This window comes from Mus caroli, chromosome 5 (assembly GCF_900094665.2).
Source record: "Mus caroli chromosome 5, CAROLI_EIJ_v1.1, whole genome shotgun sequence".
Lineage (NCBI taxonomy): Eukaryota > Metazoa > Chordata > Mammalia > Rodentia > Muridae > Mus > Mus caroli.
The window spans coordinates 44,560,408-44,580,271 of NC_034574.1; the positions used below are offsets into that span (position 1 = coordinate 44,560,408).

The 19,864-nt window shown below is 38.4% G+C and overlaps 1 long non-coding RNA gene across 1 annotated transcript; it reads left to right on the forward strand.

Annotated features, from left to right (window-relative positions):
• The first annotated feature begins 2,297 nt into the window (after window positions 1-2,297).
• LOC110293842 lies at window positions 2,298-9,810 on the forward strand. The gene is made up of 3 exons (XR_002377868.1): window positions 2,298-2,408; window positions 8,567-8,674; window positions 9,647-9,810. It is a non-coding gene; the product is annotated as an uncharacterized LOC110293842 (long non-coding RNA).
• Window positions 9,811-19,864: the final 10,054 nt, after the last annotated feature.

Below are 19,864 nucleotides of genomic sequence, written 5' to 3' on the forward strand. Positions count from 1 at the left end.
CTCTCTCTCTCTCTCTCTCTCTCTCTCTCTGTCACGCGCGCGCGCACACGGGTGCTGTGAGTATCCAAGGCAAGGTGGGTAGACTGCCTTCAGTAATTTACTCACCACAGTATCTTCCTAGCCAAATATAAGTATTCTTCTACTAATTTCATTTCTTTTTTCAGAATTAAATTCTTGCTCTACAGACTCAATCAAGTTATCAGACAACCTAGTGAAACAAAAAAGAATTGTAATTGGTCCATATGTGGAAGAAATCAAATGGTTACACGCATGCTTTTCTTGTTGCTTGTTTCTGGAAATCTTAGGATCTATAATGTGTCATTACATACTAGATTTTTCCCTTGAGAGTATTAAGAATTTTAGGAATGTAATAATTCATTCATTTCTTATAATTTCTACATAATTCTCTCAGAGAAGCAGCTTTCCATTGTTTGAAATATAATGAAACAGCAAGATCTTTGCTTCAAGGAGTTTCTGTTTTGTTGGTCTACAAAACAGACAAAAATTGGTGACCTCGTGGAGATTTCATTTCCATTTCTGTTTCAATTATGATTCAGGTGGAAGAAAATTATGCCAAATTATGTGGATAATTGCCTCTGGCTGCTGTTTCATTGCTTCTATGGACCTGATCATTCTTAAACACCCATTGGGACCCTGTAGAAATATCCCTCTTAAAAACAGGATTAAATTTGGAGAACTGAATATACAAAGAATGTTTTAAATTATGTTTTGGTCTCCCTTTTGGTTCTCAGTGGACCATACTGAAGAAATAGAATTTCCACCTTGGTGAAATGTCAATGAGCCTGTATGCTCCAAAATGATATGAGAATTAGAAGCTTGTTGACAATAATTGTGCCTCAAAAGCTGTGAATTATTTAGTGTACCAAAGATATGTATTGGTTTATTAACTCAGCCAGACAACACAGGTGTGAACCACACCCCAAGAGACCATCCACGTGTACACGCTGGGCCCCTCCAGCCCTGGTATTAGTGAGAGCTCACCAGGAAATTCCATAATTGTCTTCATTTTAGAAACACCTTAATTTTTTTTCAAAGAGAAAATTGGCCACCTGCATATTTTGTATCTACTCACCAATTAGGTTTTATTCTCTTCATGCTTCTAGGTGCTGTTTGAAAACTTATTTGAAGTCTGGCATTTTAAAAAGTTTTTCTTTCTGTGGAGGCTTCTGATCAGGGGACAGCACACCTTGACTGAGAGCAAATTTGTGCGCCCAGTTATTAGGGGTGACTGTATATTTAAGGTTCTTGCTTTATTAGTTACAATATGTTGGATTCCTTGGGTTTAATATTTGAGGCATTGACATTTTGGATGATATCTAACCAGTATGATGGTTACCCATCTTTTTCTTGCCATGATGAATAACTAATAGATCTTGAAGAATGATTTATTTTGGCTCACAGTTTGTTGTTGCTGTTGCTGTCATTATTGTGGTTGTGGCATTATATGCCTGGTGTCTGCTTACTTCACAATCACTTGATTAGCATGGTCAAGAAACAGAAAGGGAAATCTGCAGAGATGACTCACTCAGTAAATTGTTTGCCACATGACCCTGGGGACCTGGGTTCGATTCCAAGAACCCATATCTTAAAAAGACAAAGTATGACAGCTTTTGCCCATGATCCCATTCTGAAACAAGCTTGACACTTGGAGCTTTCTAGCTAGCAAAGCTACAGTCAAGCTAAATTGACAAGCTACATGTTCAGTGAGGGACTTTGTCTCCAAAACAGTAAAGCATGATTGAGGAATATATCCAACAGTGACCCCTAACATCAATAAGCTCCTTGCACATGTTGTACACACAGAGTACATATATACATACAAAGTACAGAGAAACAGGAAGGGCCCTTGGTTAAGGCATATTGTTCTATGTGTGTCTTCATAGCCTCCTTCATCAAACGAGGCCCTGTCTACCAGTAACACTATCCTACTTTGGATTTATTGATGATTAATCCACTGGTGAATCAGTGCTTTTTTAATCTACTCAACTCTCCATGATTTAACCTATTTCTGAGGACCTAGTCACCAACATATGAGCCTTTGGATGGCTACTACATATCTCAACATAGTGGCTATGCTGTAGTCGCTTTTTTTTCTTTTTCTTTTTTTTTTAGTATAAATTCAACACAGACATCAGCTATACACAACTTACAGGATAACTGAAGCATCACTGCATCACACATCCTGTATCCACATATCATCACTGGCACCCCAGAGAAATTGACTCAGTAGGTCTCACGAGGCAGCCACACATCTGTCTTTCCTTGCAGATGCTGGAGATGCTGATCCTTAGAGGACCCTGATGATTATTGCAAAACAACCTGATGGACTGGCCATTAATCACTGCTCAGGGCAGCATTGCTGCTCTCCGTCTGCTGTTGCATGCCCGGTAATTTTAATCAAGGTTTAAAGAAGCAACTTAAATTTTAGAGTTGTAATTGAATGAGTTTTCCTACACAGTGTTGTGGATTGCTGTTGCTCACAATTTAGAATTAAGAAGCTCTTAGTATGACATACATTCATAGATGTCCAGGCTCAGGCACACATTTGGGAGTCTCCTCCCACACTCATCTTATTTGCATCTGAGCATTTTGGTAGAGCCAGTCAGCCCAGTGTCAGAATTAATTAAAATGAGAACCTAGCAGTAAGTAGACATTTTCTCATACAAAGAGCATTGTAACAAGCAGAGATCCAAGCCCAGGAGGCCTAGTTGTTCATCTGATGGTGTACCTATCTCACAAATGTACTCTTGCTTTATCCTTTCCTGAAACCCTGGAACTTCATTCTCTCATTTTACCTGAATCATCACATATGTCCAAATGGACTTACTCCTGTCAACATCTGTAGCACTCCATGTCCATTACGTGACAGCAGTGCCTCTAGCAAGTATTTATTTTAAGGAACATCACATGTATGTGTATGTGGAGTATACCAAGCAGTACAAGGATCAGCCCAGCCTTTGACTGCAATCAAATCATAAAAGGGAGAAGTGAATCATTGTATAATAACCATTAAGTTAAATTAAATTAATGTAGTTAGTCACTTCAGACTAACTACACTCAATTTTACTATCAAACGAGTGTTTAAAACATGCTATCCAACACTGATATTACCAGTAGTGAAAGGAAGCTTGATGGACAAGCAGAAGTGCTAGTGACTACTGGGAAGGAGTAATACCATATCTGATGGGACACGAAAGGGAAATCCTATCCACCTCTAAGAGACAAAGTCTAACTGCCTAGATTTGAACTGCAGCCCAGCCATTCCCTCTTTGTTGGAATTTGTTTAACTTGGTTAGCTCTGAACCTGACTCTGTTAAGGAACTCTGAATCTTAGTTTTCTCATCAGTCAACTGATGAGAATGTAACTGTTCCTGTCTTGGAATTGTTGAGCAATAAAATCATGCCTAGTTCCCGCAGGAATATGCCCTGAAACCATAGGTCATGCTATTCAGCACTACTGTACTCTAAGAACAACTAAAATGTACTGTACATTTCACCTCCACAATAATCCTTTGAGCCAGAGCATTGTTATATTATCATAAAGCTGAAGATACTGAAACCAGAGAAATTGAATGACCTAAACCATGCTTCCCAGATTTTGAAATTATGAATACAGTAATTAAGTATCAGGTACTTGCTTCCATGCATTTATTCTCTATTAAACTACACCAACTATAAAGCTGTTAACTTTAATGCTGCTAGTGTCATTATCACATTCTGTAGTTTCCAATTGTAGAAATCTAGAATGTAGAGTAGCTGACAAAAGAAGGAGAGGGGGCACCTACTGTGAGCAAGATATAAAGAAATCCTAGACATAGTCTATATAAAACCTTTAATAATAAATGGAGCCTTATGAAAATTAGGTTCCCACTACATCTATATGGTAAGAGAACAGTTGATCACTATTTAGAATAAAGTTCAGAGAAGAACCAAGGATAACAAACAGAGACAGAGTTAGGTGTTTGTATATTCATTCATTCATTCATTCATTCATTCATTCATTCATATATTCAATCACTCATCCATCCATCACTTTCCTATGCCTTCTACCAACCATAATGCACATAAAAATACAGTTCGAAAGAAACTGTACTGGTCTTCTTATAACCAATACAATTTTAAATCCACAAACATACACTCCACACAATATACAGAGCAACATGAAATGTGGCTATATGGAAGCTAATTACACAAGGCTTAAGGGAACTCTTTCTGGTTACTTGATAGCCTTGGCCCAGGGGTAAGACATATATTATAGATTCAAACTGGGACATCATTCCCATTTCTTAGAATTTACTTGTTGTGACTCACTTAGTGGGTATGTGATGGATGAGAATTTTATGGGAGGAAAATCCCAATCAGTCCGAGCTTTGATAACTGCCTATTGATGATATTTAGAGTTCCACAATGGCAGGTCTCGAATTGGCTCTTATTTCCTTAAACCATCATTGTATTGAACCACATAACCAGAAAAATCACAGTGTGGTGATCTTTCTCTACACTAATCCTCCTAGAGCGCTTAATGACTTGTCTGTTCATCATGGAGATAATAAACCTAGCATCGAAGCAATGGCTGTCTTGGTGACTTTGCATAAATCATTATTTGTAAAAGTGAAGGAAAACCTATAGATAGAAGCCAAAGACTGCAATTTCTCTGCTTTTGAGAATTAGCTCTGATAATTGCTGTGACTGTATATGGAATGCTCTGAACAAATGGATGTAGAGAAAAAAGTAAATATTATCTCTCAAAGCGATCAATATAACAACTTCCAGCACAGGAAGGGCAATTATTAAATATCCTGGCAAGGTCTGCCTGAGATAAACAGGATTGCAATGAGCTGTTCACTGGGGATGAAAATGGAAAGTAGGTAAAGACCCAAAAGACGTGGAAAGTATCTGTCCACAGAAAGATCTGAGTGAAGCAGTTTAAGAAAGTTTCCATGATAAAAAGCTATCACTAATATAGTGTGAATTGCATTTGTAACATAGTCATTTCTAGTTTGTTTGTTTGTTTGTTTGTTTGTTTGTTTAAGTATGGTTTCAATGCGCCACCACACCCGGCTGCCATAGTTTTTTCAGGGCAAAAAACCTATTGGTTTTCTTCTGGAATTTATACATTCTGTTTATCAGCTTCTTCTTCTCCACATGGAATTGCTATTCACTCAATCAATTTCTGAGCATCTTTCTAGACTAAAGAACGCATAAACATTTCATGGACACAAGGACAGGTGGAATTTCTCCCCAAATGTAGATTCACAAGGAAACAGGCACAGAGTGTGGGCAGCAGGAGTTGCAGGAATGACTCTATATTTAGTCTAGCTGCCCAATTGCCACTCGCCTTATTCTGATTTCCTTTCAACTCTTGTCTCTGGGGCTGATTTCATTGTTCAAAGAGCAGACAGGACTTCAGCTTGATAGCCCAGGTAGCAGAAAATACTCTACTCTCAGATTAATCAAGAGGAAGGCAGGTTAGTCGCTGCTAACTCCATAACAGGAGCAAGGAGCACTGCTGAGGTGGAAGCTGGCAGAATACTAATGGGCTAGGCTAGCAAATGACTCAGTCCAGTGGCGACAGTGTGTTCTTTTTCAGTCTACCATTTCTTCTGTCTTTATATTCACTTTTTCTTTTTTCTGTTTCATATCTCACTCCCTACTTTGCTTCTTTCCTCTCTCTATTTCTTTCTTTCCTATCATGCTTTTCAAATCTCTATCTGCTCTTAGATTTATGCAGTGGCCACACGGTATCCTAGACTCGACCACTACTCTTCCAGCCTCTTTTCAGCACAGTAGTAGATGTCTTTTTATAACTCAGGACAGAATATGCACTCCATTCGCTCACCATTTTGCCCTGGCTTCCTATTTCACTCAAAGCAAATCTAAAATGCTCAGGAATATCTAGGATACCTTGCCTTATAGAACACTGCTTGGTTACTTAATTTGCCCTTCTTGCTCTTCTCCAAATATGACAAGGACCCGCCTGAACACCTCAATGACTGACCCTTATCTTCTTCTGTCTGCTTAAAACTCTTCTCAATTACTGCTCTCTACCCTGCTTGAAACTTGAATCAACATTCCCTTTGTTCCTTTACCTCAACATTTTGCTTTGTTTTACCTTATTCTTTCTATTATATTGCTCTATTTACCTGTAAATTCTATGTATTGTTTATGGCCTATTTTTCTTTTATTCTCAATGATCTTTCTAATATGTTTTATGTAATTTATTCATATGACTGTTGTTTATGGTTCATTGTCTACTTGACAGTAAATCCCATTAGAATGGGATATTTTATTCCCTTATTCAGTGAGCCTAGAACAGTGCCCTTGAAAAGCAGATAGGCAAGCATGAGCCACTGAATAGGTTCAGGGAGGGCTTGCATCAAATGCCTGTCTATATTGCAGGAGACATACAAGAGTTTGGCTGGAGCTGTAGAGAGGAGCCAGATGTTGACAGAGAGACAGGTGCTGCTCACATATTTGGTAGACAACAAGAATCTCTTAAGGACTTTTATGGATTCTCAAGTACAATGATATCCAAAGAATAGTAAGGGAGTAGACTATCTTTGGAAACATAGAATGATACTGTAGGTAAGCTATTGGTAGGTACATCAATACAAGCAATGGATACAGAAAAAATAATATTGTATATCAGAAATATTTATAAAGATGGTACCCATGCGAATAAGTATGTGTTAGTAAATGAGATTCAAAACTTCTGACATTTTGAGATGGAGGTACCAGTTGAGATATAATACTAATTTATGTGATGAAGAATTTAGCAATGAGCCAGCTTGATGACATTTTACTTTTAAATAAAGAAATGTTGTGTTTATGATATATTATACAACTCCCAAGACAAGCCATGAGGTAATTAAAAATAAATTATGTGGGTAAAACTGAGGATGGAGATGTATGCAATAAGTTATAAAGATTAAGGCAGAGATGGTTAAATGGCAATTAGACCACAACTCTTGTATTGCCGTGATGGCACTAGAATGTGAATGGGCAAAGAATGAGAAAGGAGACAATGTTGGTGACCTGGGGAAAGCTGCTGTTTTGCTATGTGGTAGAAAGGTATTGCCTCTGAGTGGAATGTTGAATCATAGTTAAATTAAAAGAATGGTGGGGGTGGGGTGTGTGTCATTATATGTAAGTCAAGGACAGAAAGGATAGCCACTATTACACCTAAGGAAAAATGTAGAAACCCTAGCTCAGAGAGCCCAGAGACTGTTCTATTTACTAAGGAATTAATACAACATAGGAGCCTAAGGATGGTGACCAAGTTAAAGGATGTTGAAAATCTAAATGATGTGATAGAAGAAGGCTGATATTAGAGGAGCATCTCCAAGAAGTCACCTGAGAAATGAATCACAGAAATAACATGGTGGATAAAATGTGCCTGTCTTGAAGGAGTAATTTTTACATAAGAGATACTTTTGAAGAGCAGAGACTCAGTATAGAGGAAGAGTTTAAAATGCAGAAGAACGTAGGACTTGACCTGAGACTAAACGAATGATAATGGTTTGGATGTAGAGTTTATATAGAAACATTGGCCACAACGAAGAAAATTAATAATTGTTGTCTGGAGTTGAAATTCTGTTCCAGTTTGTAAATATTTAAGAACCTTCATGGATTTTATGAATCAGTAACTTTCCCTATCTTGTTTTATAAATTTAGAATGAAAAAGTAACACATCTAAGTAAAAAATATAAAACACAAAATGATGGCTTTATTATTGCTAGGTTGACTGGGCCATGCAGCTATGAGAGCTGAGCAAACTTGTTAATTCTCTAGCCTGGTATAGAGACTAGCCAATGAAACATCTTCCCACCTGTTCACACTGAATGGGTCCTGTATGGAGGGCCACGAAGATCTACAGAGAGGGCAGGGTGACCTTACTCTACCCAGGTAGACCTTAAACAGAGAATGATGTGTGAGATGGAGGGGGGGTGCAAAGAAGGTATGGAAAGCACATTTAATGGTCAATGTAAAGCATACAGAATGATAATCAAGAATTATTTAAAGAAGCTGAAGTTCAGTTGAGGGCAGAGAACATTTGCATTGGTGAAGTTTCCTCCAGAAGGAACTAGCTGGTATTTATAGATGTTCTAATTTATACTCATTAGAGACTTCCAGGAGAGGGGAAGTGTGGTGAAAGAACGCTGAAATAATAACATACCATGAACCCTAGAGGTTTATTTTAGTTATCTCGTTGCTATATAACTGACAACCCTGAGCATAATAACGTCGGACAGCAGTGACTTGTTCTTCATGGACAGCAGTTCAGACTGATCTCAGCTGGTCAGCTCTTCTGCTCCAAATAGTGTCATTGGGGTTACTCACTTGTCTTCATTCAGCTGAATCTAGAACAGGCTGAAGGTCTAGGGTGAATTCATTCATGTGCCTAGAACTGATCTCCATGTCACCTGCTTCTACTCTGTCTCCCCCTCCTCCCCTTTCTCCCCCTCTTCCCTTCCTCCTCCTCTTCTCTTTCTATGTATTGAGATTCATCATTTAATATCAGCACTATCTCCTTCATAATCTGTAGACTGACTTCTTGAGAGAACACGGAAAGGAAGCTGCCAGGAGTCTTCAATGTGACACTTTAAATCGGCACATGTGGCAGCAACCATTACAGTCTTTCTACCACAATAGGGTAAGTAGAAGAAATGTAAGATATCCAGGCCCCACTATCCAACAAGACCTTGAAATTTTATTTTCCCATAGAGGAGGCAGACAGTAGGAGATTAACTCGTGGCCACAGCTCTCTTCCCTGTGGAGGGAAGTGTAGCATTTTCACTAATATATAGCTTCCCACAGATTTTTAACAAAATTGAAGACATAGGAAGATAATAAAGGAAAAAAATTCTGACTTGAAATTTCATTTCGATGTTCAGCACTGGCTAACTCAGGATTTAAAGAGTTTGGATGTGAAAGGGTTATACCATAATAGGCTTCAATTAGCCTTTCAGAGAAGGTGCAGTTAGCACTTGCCTAAAGAATGTGTGAGGATCCCAATCTTAAGTTGGCTGCTCAGCACATGCAAGCTTTCTTATGGTATATGGAGAAGATTCCATTCTCATGGTGTTACATTACACTTAGAATCAGCCACTGTCTAGGGCTTGTCATCCATGGCCTCAACTCTTTTTTGAAATGACTGTCTTTAAGATTTTCTCACCATAGTGGTCTCTTCTACCCTTGAGACTGCATTTAGTTTCTCAGCCTTTCCCTTTGGGGACTTTAAGATGAATGTGAGCTCTCATGTCCATTTTTCTTTATTTTTTTTTCATTTTCTTTAATGATGTAAACATTATTAAAATTGCTGATTCCACTTGCACTGTTTGAGGGCTACAGAAAATTTAGATAGTTTAAGGACTTCCCCTCTCTAACTGTTAGGCTATTGCAAAACCTTGGCTCTGTCAAAGATGAATTTAAGGATGATTTGATAATGTAGTAAGCCTTGTCCCCAGCATCTGGCCTCTGTGCAAAACTAAGTAGACAAGTACTGGGTTTTTCTTCTACCATTGAATGGTACAAGGATATTGGATACTAGTATTCTTATCTGTAAGAACAATGTATCTTTCTTATTTTTCTATCAACTTTCTTCTCACTGAGAAATCTCTTCCAGTATCCTTTAGAGTCTACTATTCACAGTGAATTTGTGGTTTTGATGATAAAATGCTGAGAAGCCTTGTCACAAGCTGCTCTTGATTTGAGTCGGTTGCCTGCTTGAATGGGGGCAAAGAAATGGACAAGACAGAAAAAACTAATTAATAATGTAAAAGTCCCTGTGCCATAAATTCTCATCACTTCCAATCAAAGATGATGTTTCTGTCTGTGTGTCACCATGTCCCAAAGGAACTATGGATTGTTCTGTTAAGCAGTCCCGTCTAAGAGAATATGACCATCCATAAGCAAGGAGAGTTCTGAGCCATGCTATCCTCATTCCACTCAGGTATGCAATGATGTCAATAGTAAAAATGCTAACATTTAAACATCACTTTATAATCTATTAAACCTTTCTTTATCTACAGTTTCCGTTAGTCTGAATTGTAAGACAATTTAATGTTGCCAATGAAAAGAGTTTGCTTGCCTTCTTTTCCCTTTAATACTGCAATGCCATTTAAAAATGTCACAGGATGGCAAAGTTACTTGTCCTTTGTCAATGGGTTGAGATCTCACCACCTTATCATGCCAACCCTTCGAAATGTTCAGATCTGATTGTACAAAAGAAGTTTTCTTTGAAATAGGACCCATAGCTCTTCCACCCTGAAATTCCATGCATTGACCCCAGGGCCCAGGTGCTTAGAGAAAAGGAGGGCAGCCTTTGAAGTGATGTACAAAGGGATCAAAATAGCAACTGAGCCAATTACTGCTTATGATTTAGGGTACCTGGTATCATCCCTGTGAGTATTGTTGATACATTTGTAAAATGCCGATAATCAGGCTATTCGCATGCTTTGCTCAGAGTCACAAAAGGAACAACTAACCATGTGCCTTCAGGATAGGAATAAACTCACAACTTCCCTGCATAAGACACTTTCTGGTGAATATAGTCTATTGGATCACAGGGTGATGTATCAGCTTTCCACAAGGAATCTAGCTAATATCTCCTGTGAGTGTATCTACTTTATAAAGCTTTCTCTGCTCTCATGTACTACTTCCAGTGTATAATAACACACGGATAGCCAATGTCACACCATGTTCCTGTGGGTTAATCACCCTCATTGTGTTCTCAGATAGGGCCAAGTATAGTATGTCCTTTTCATGATTCATTTTAATTTCTTGAGTTCCACTGTGTTCTAGACTATGGGTGTTGCTGAACACTTAATATTTTTCTCTACAACGTGCTCCATCTGCCACATGTGATATCCCCATGCATATTCTATTATCTTTCTTGGCCGTGTCAGAAGCAGGGAATAAAATTTTTCTTTACCTAGCACCCAGATACCATATTTAAGTTATAGGATAATAGTGAACACAGTTGCAAAGCTATGATTATACCCATGCTCAGTGGATATATCTCAAATCTATTTGGTTCTTTCCACCTCTGCTGCTACCCTGGCTTAATAAGCATCATCCCTCTGTGAAACTATTTCAAAAGCTTTAAGAATGCATAATGTCAAGCCAACTAAACAACTCCTAGAATTATATTATAACTCAATTTTTAAGGAAATTTGAGTCTATGTTGCTGTAATGCATCTAGACATATCACTATTTGATTATTTCTCTCATTTATTATTATTATTATTATTACTATTATTATTATTAATTAACTATTTTAGCAAGTTTCAAGCTACCCAGAAACTCAGTTACTTGCAGGTATAACAAAGCCTTTTTTTTTTTAACAGCTAGGAAATACAATGGATTAATATTCAAGATTGAAATTTGAGAAGATTGTTCCTATATCTAGAGGTGCTCGTGATTCATGCTCTCTCTCTCTCTCTCTTTTTGTTCTGGATGCTTTGAAAAGCCATAGGAAAGTTCCTTCAAGCCCAGCAGTTAATTGTCACAGTGAGGCCTGTTTGATGACTCCATATTTATTTTAAGAGGAACCGCATTCCGCTGGGCCTGCCAGGATGAGTTAGCTGCGAAATGCATTCCTAAATAGCTAAATGATTCAGCACAAGATCCCTATATGAAATTGACTCTGTAATGCAGCTGCATGTCTCTCTGTTGGAAAGTCTATCTATTTCAGGTCCGTGTTTTATTTTATAATTCAATATTGCATATGAATAGGTAATGGAGGGAAGCTTTCTTGCCTCACAAAACTCATGTTACAACCAATACATCGTTAAAACTTCGCCCAGCTACTTGGAAGCTGCTTTTGATGAGAAGAACTCAGTTGTACGGGGTAAATGTATCTGAACATATTCAGAATTTTACACTGCAGCCTGCAAATAACAATGAGGATGCTCTTGAACCAAAGAAAGCCCCGAGAGGGTGATTACCTCCTTCACATCAATAAAATACAACAGCTTCTTATCAGAGGCCGACTTTTGCTTACAGCTAGGAATCCAGCTAAACCCACTTCCCAACCACTTAGAGACTTCAAATAATTCCCAAATTATACCTTCCTTCAGAGGGAATATGCTTTAAATCAAGTGTTTAATGTTAAGAAAACAATAACTCATGCAGTTACCAACCTTAGCAGCCTACTTTAATTTAGAAACAAAGGGTCTAGAATCAGTAAGGATTGTGCTGGCCCTAGCCTTCCCAACTCCCCATAGAAGTGCTCAAGAAACAGGCCTCTTTTTAAACAATAAAGGCTTAATCAGCACTAAACCTCACAGAAGCTCAACTGGGGGTTTCACTAAGGAAGTAATATATTGAGAATAAAAAGTGTTGGTGTTCTTCTGAGACAGTGTAGGTCCTGCTGATGCAAGGCTGCTATCATTCATTGTAGGGGCAGAGTCCCAACTTAGTTCTCAGGCAAGTCTCAGGGAGTTTCACTCCACTTCTGCAAAAGTGCCCTGTGTCATAAGTGTTGTACACCACAAGTGGAAATTTTGAAGGGAAAACAAGCTTAGCATTACTGTGACTTAGATGAATGGTACATGTATTGCAAAATATCCAGCACCATGGATGCTAGGTCTTCTGAGATCTCTGAACACACATTCTCTCATATATTTCTAAACTGGTACTGTGAAGACTCTTGTGTGAATTGATAGAATTCCACCATTGTCTTGCATTCTGGGGTGTAGAGAAGACGTCTCTGAGGAGAGGATGCTTGAAAGTCATGATGCCCTACATCTCTCTTTTTTTTAATATTGCAAATCAATAGAAACTGGAGAAGCAATTTAGTTACATTTAGAATCAGTTTCTGTATCTGAAGTCACAGTAATGACCAGTATGTTGCTATAATCCTAAGGATACAGTAGTGTTGCACTGAACTTGACAGTAATTAATCAACCTCTAATTGGGATTAAGATCAGCTCAGTAAGAGGACCATCTTGCCTGTTAACCTAGCCAGTTACCCAAGTCTAGTGACCTAGAGATTTCAGAGGAGAACCAACAACCACTACTTTACTAATTCCTAACCACATATCATTGTAGTCCGTATTCCCCATCAGGGAAACTTTTCTTTGCAATGGATGGAAACCAGTATAGAAAACCACAACCAGTCGGAATGCAGTTGTAGAGTTTAATCCCAGTGGATCCATCTAGGAAAGAATTCTTGCACCTAAGGCTGAAAGGAAAATTGTGGAAGAGAGCCAGAGGATCAGAGAATTTTCCAGCTGATTTTTCATCCAAATATTCAGTCAATTAATTCAAGACTTTATCTGTCAGCAATGTCAGAAGCTGTGTACATAGTCTTACCCACATAAATATCAATGTGAGCTGAACAAGAGCAACAATAGAGATGGCAAAGTGGATGAGGGAAAGGTCAGGAGGTTCATCCCTACACCAAGAGGAAAAGACAATGAAGAAATGCTGAAAGCAGGAGAAAGAGTCTTCCTAGGAATGATCTGAGTAGTTACTGAGTACCAAATGCAAATAAGGAACATCATACAGACTTATCAGTCTATATTTACATTTTAGGGTTTGGAGTGAGGAAAGAAATGAGGAAATAGAAATGAGGAAATAATTGTGTCACAATTTATAAAGATTTAAAGCATACCTATGAAGAGCTTGTTGATTTCTGACATGCTTTGTTGCTCAAGAAATCTAAAGTGAGTGAGAAGAGAGGCAAGATGCAGAGAAGTACACATGCAAAAAATAATCTCAGATATTTTGAAAGTTTTCTCTTTCCCCTAGAAAATTACCTCCCTCATGTCAAAACAGAGAGAAAAAAAAGTATCATAGAATCTATCATAGTCTTAAATTTCTTCTGAAGTACTTTGACTAAACAACCATCTATTGCATACTTGACTTCCTCTAGTTAGAGAACACCCACAATCAGCAAATTTACCTATTCCATCTTTTGAAGATGCTAACTGTTCTCCCCTAGGTAAAATACTATTTTCCCAGCCCTACACAATGACTACAAAGTGAGGTTACATCCTTTTTATACTAAAATAACATATATCCAAAGATGGTCTGGTTTTTGGAACTAGCCTTTATCAGTATTAGTCCCTGTTCTCTCTTCTCCCAATTCCTCTTCTAATATTCCAAACCCCTTGTCCTCAGACTGCTTCTATAAACATTCTTTCTTATATGGGGAAAGGTAACATGCTTTGAGTAGGAGAACTAAATCTGGGCTGCTGTGTGAAAAGCATCATACATAGGCAGATGCAATGTCCTCGAAGAGCAAAAGTTTCTAAGTGTACCCTCTCTTTTCAGTTTTGATCCACATCTGCTAGAAGACACGAATTATAGGGTGCCTTGTATATGTCTCTTTGGAAGATTAATGGACATTAGGGTTTTTTTTTCAGTTAAGTTTGAATAAGTGACCCTAGTTCTTGTTATGAAGGATGGCCTGAAAATATAAGTTAGTCTAATGTGTGTTGATGGTCTACAGAGTCAGCTGAGTGTCATTTAATCACTCTGCAGAAGCAACAGTGGATTAATACATCAGCTTCAGCAATGGAGGGAAGCAGACACCCGGAGATGTTGACATGTTTTTTGAGTTATATCCATAGGAACAGGTCCCATATCCTGGTATTGATGAATTTCATGGAAAGGTTTAAAGGAGTGGTAAGAGAATGGTGGTTATCACACTATTAGTGGTACTCTCTTATATTTACAGACAGGAGCATGTTGTCCTCTGAGAGGCTCCACCCAGCAGCTGACTCAGACAAATACAGTCAACCATGGCAAAACAGTGAATGGAGCATCGGGAATCTTATAAAAGAATAGGAGGAAGGATTGCTGGCCCTGAAGGGTATAGGAACTCCACAGAAAGACCAACAGAGTCAACTAACCTGGACTCGTGGAGCTCTTAGTGACTGAACCTCCATCCAAAGAACATATACAGAGGCTGGGGCTAGGCCTCTCTGCACATATGTACTAGATGTGCAGCTTGATCTTCATGTGGGTCCCAAACTAGAATGGGGCTATCCTGAAAGCTGATGCCTACACATCGAGTATGTTCTAGCTGAGCTGCTCTGTTTAGCCTCAGTGGGAGAAGAATCACCTATTTTCACAGAGACTTGAATTGCCAGAGGATGGGAGAAATTCCTAGGGGGCCCCCAATCAAAGGGTAGAGGATGGGGGAAGGATTGTGGGAGGTGGTGACCCAGAGGTGGGCAGTGGATGGGATGTAAAGTGAGTAGGTAAAATAACAAAATTCAATAAAAAAGTAAATGGTGGTTAATTTTTTTGGGAAGATACAAGAAGCTCAGCTTCCATTTGATCTACACAGTTTGAAAGTGACATCCTATGGTATTTTCTTTCTGTCTATTCTATCAACAATCCTTCTCCCAAATGCTTTGCAATTTCCAGGTGTTGGGTCTTGGGATTCTCTCTCTCACTCTATCATAAAATCTGTATGCCCATTTAAGTGATGTATGTTTACCTCTACCCAATTATCTCCTAGTCATGTCCTTGTGGTTTGTTTGTAACTCCAGAAAGTGTAAGGACATTTTTTTCAAAATGTGCAGTATAGAATCTCTTACATACAATATTGTAACCTGCATGTGTTCACCATAGAGGCAGTTGGTGAGTCATGTCTTCACCATATCATGACAGTACAATGTGTATCTGGGTGGATAAACCACAGTAAACTTGGAATATCAGGCTTTCTTTTGGTCAGGTGCCTTGAAGTAGTATCAAGTAGCCGATACTGGAATTTCTAGTACCCTGAAGAAGAAACAGTTTCATATTTGGGAATGGTCAGTATGACATTCTGAGGTTAAAAGTCAGACATATAGGTTCTTCCTCACTTTCCTTCATGACAATAACCCAGCAGGAAACTATATAGCCATGATAACTCTTCTGTGGAAAGAATGAAATTAGTGACTGTCTTACTAAGGAATGTGCACCTGGAGTAGTTGAGAGATGTAGAGTCATATAGCTCTTGGAGTACATTTTCTGGAGAAAATTGCTCTACCCATGATCAATCTGTCTTTGGAAGGTAAAGATCATGAAGATTCAGATGCCCTGCTTATTATCCCATGGTTAGGTGGGTTTTACACTAAAAGAAGCAATGCTATTGGATATAAAATGGTCCAAAGGTTTTAAATCATGTCAAAAATTAATTTGGGGGTCAAGATGGTTTAGAATTGGTTAACTGGGCCAGTCCAGCTACTTATAACTGGAAAAGTATCAACTGGGATGAGGCAGGTATCAGCAACAATCTTAAGAGGGCTCAAGTTTTAACCCACTCTGCCCACAGAATAAGTCTGTGGTAGCTACAGACTCAGGAATGTGGTTTGCCTCATTTTAGGATGTGTTGGTCAACTTTTGCCCTAATCTTATGTGTAGTAGTATCCTCTGTTCCAGCAGAGGTAATTTTTACTAGATAAATGGCTGTGATGTTGGATACCCTGTCATTTCCATGCTGTGAAGGGTTTGGGCAGATCTCATGTCCAAATGGGAGTGCAGACTCAATCAACAAATTAATTCCAGATACTTTGATAGATACCTGACTCGTTCCCTAGGAATACAATGTAGTGTCTGAGATACCTATGTTAGCAGCACTGAGATATGTTAGTTTCCACCCACAGAAGAATTCCTTAAATATGCCAATCTATAAATTTCCAAGGGGTAGAACAAATATATAAACTTTAAAACAAGAATCCTGAGCCCAAAGAGCTTGAGTATGAACACAGGCTTTTACTAGTAGGGCAACTTAGTATGTTTGTTTTCTATTCTGTATTGTAGTATTCAGGCATGTACTTTGAATAATTAGAGAATACCACTGTGTTTCAGTTTAGCTAAAGTATCCATATACTTGACTTAGCAATTGGACAATTTTTAATGTTGAAAACTTCAGTAGGAATTGACTTGCCACTTTTTTCCTGCAAAGTTTAGATGTTGCTCGGGTCAGGTTGATTTTAGTTTGGAAGATATTATTTCTATTTGGCAAATAAATTTCATTGAGCCTTTTCTACCATGTCAGGGATTCAATCCAAGTTGGTTTCCTCTGAAATGGTAATAGCAGCTGCATGCAGGGGACAAGGGCTTATGTTGGAAAGGGCTGATGAGAAAACTGCAAGAAGCTTTTCAAAAGGATCCTGATTCTTTGTTTAGCCTTCAGAGGCTATGATGCAAAACCAAAGAGGCTTTGCTGGGTAGGGACTTTTCTATCTTCTACATGGCATAATCATTTGTCTAAAAGAAGTCTAGGTTAAAAGGCTTATTTGGATTGTGGGCCATAGGAGCTATTAGTCATCTATATATGCATATTTTCTTAATCAGGAGAATTTATTCTGGTACCAATGAGATGGAGGAGTATAAGAATGTAATACACCACTTTCTTTCATAATTCAGGTAGAGAAGCAACAGAAATGGTACATTAAATTGCCTCAAAGGCTCTATCCCCAAGATCATGTTCACTTTTCCTATTCATAAACTCGCTCCAGATCTATCAGTTGAATCCAGGTGCCCTTTTTCTATGATGAGAATGTGTTATTTGGTGAACTTGACTTCCTTACAGATGAAAGTTGTAAAAGTTTGAGACCCACCTCTTCCTAAAGTTCCATTGGATACGAAATGAGTATGGGTATCTTCAGTCTGCCATGGGAATAGAGTTGGTTTTTATTTTCATTTACTAATTTTCTCTACTTCTAGAAATAGCTTACACTAACCAAGATCAGCACAGAAGAAATGGAGGAACATAGGGCTATGGAGAAGGAATACCTATGCCAATAAGTGGGCTCTGCATTTACTTTCAGCTTGCGTGGCACGCCAAAGGTCAGCCACAAGCACTCCTCGTGTTCCAGTATCCTAATTTCATTTCTATACTGTGATAAAATGCCCTGACACCACTCCCCCCCCCCAAAAAAAAAAAAAAAAAAAAACCAAAAACAAAACCCAGCTTGTCCAAAAAGCATACTTTTCATTTCACAATTTCAGGCTATCATCTATGAGAGCAGGGAAGTTCTTAATACAGCTAGTGACAGGAGCTCTGTAGTCTACAATGGAGAGAAATGAGTACATGTACACTTACTATGAAACCTGCTTTCCAAACTTACACAGCTCAAGACCAAAACTCAGAGAATGGTGCTGCCCAGAGTGGGCAGGTCTTCCCACCTCAATGGAAACAATCAAGACCAAGATGTCAATGGGGCAATCTGATCTAAAAAAGCTCTCATGTGATTCTAAACTGAATATAGTTGCCAATTTAAGCTATCTCACTGGGTTTTAATATCATCATTTGTAGCAACAACTATTCCAGCTTTTGTGAATAATCATTGTTCTCCATCTCCTCCACTACAGTCATGCCCTTCAGACTGGGGCCCTAAGTTTTCACTCTTTGGTTGACTAGGGTTTAATAGTTCACATACTGTAAGTAATTTTTTATAAAAAAAAAATCATTTCCCATGATTTAGCACAGTTGCTATCTCACTCTTAAGAAAAAAATCATGTATGTTCTTGCCCATTTTCACTTAGATTCTAGGGGCACTCTCTGTATCAGTGACTTTTGTTTGTTTGCATTTTGTGTATACACATGAATGCATGTGCAAATACAAGTCATCAGTTATTTTCCATCATACCTCTAAATCCACCCGGAGTTCACTGGTTTTTGAGGATGGTTCACCAATGAGCCCTACAGTTCTGTCTCTACTACCCCTGTGCTGGAATTACAGGTACACACTGCAAGACTCAGCCTTTAGGCTTTCACCTAAGTGCTAACCTAGCTCCTTGTGCTTGTGTATCAAACACTTCACCGATTGACCCAAATCCCCAGTCTCAGCAATATTAATATAAAAATAATGTATTTCTTTGTGTCAGTTTGACATTTTCTGATGAGTTACCTCTCAGCACTCTAAAATCAATCTGGCTTGTGGGAGCCCTAATACTAGTTAATGTTTCATCTTCAGCTACTTAGAGGACTTTGTCTAATGTAAATTTTTAGAAAGCCAAAGTGTGTGTGTGTGTGTATGTATGTATATGTATATATATATATATATATATATATATATATATATATATACACACACACATATATATACACACATATGTATGTATATGTGTGTGTACATATATATATATATATTGACCATGATATATTTCACCTTCCCACAAACAACTCACCAACCAACCAGAAAAATCTGAGTCTTTTGCTGTTATTTGTTATTGGTCTAGATAGTACATAGTCAGACTGCCACATCTGAAGCACTGCTATTTTCTACCTATTTTCACCCTTCATTACCACACCCATTGTTTCCTAAGCCACTGGCCAATTTCTAATGCCTGTTTTCTGCGCAAGTTGGTCAGTAAGTTTCTTCTTTCCCTCTCAGCAAAATTTCATGCATTTGCAACCAGGGTCTGAAAATCAGTAGACACCTGTGGCAAATTTGTAGACAGATTTTAAAATGAAGTTCACTTGAGCCTAACTACCACCTTTGCTGGGAGCCATCTCAAGTGCAGCAAAGGCATATTCTAGAAATTTCTAGAGACCTTTAATTTACTGAGTAATACCAGTCCCTTGTATTTTGTTGCTAGGTGTGGTTCAGTGTGTAGAGTCATTAGGCAAGAACAAAAGAGAAAAAAGTCTCTTTGAAGAATATAAGCTTCAAAGAAGTAGTTACAATATGTATTTTTTAAAAAAGGCAAGTGCTATGAAGAACAACACAGGAAGAAGGAGAAGGAAAGAGGATTCCAGGGTAAGAGTAGGGCTGAGGAATGCTGGGTAAAAGGTACCAGTGTTCAGTGGGTCAAAGTGGGTCTTACTGAAATGCAAATTGAGTTAACCTGAGGAAAACTTTATAGGCAAACAGAAGGTTCTTTCGATGGAAGT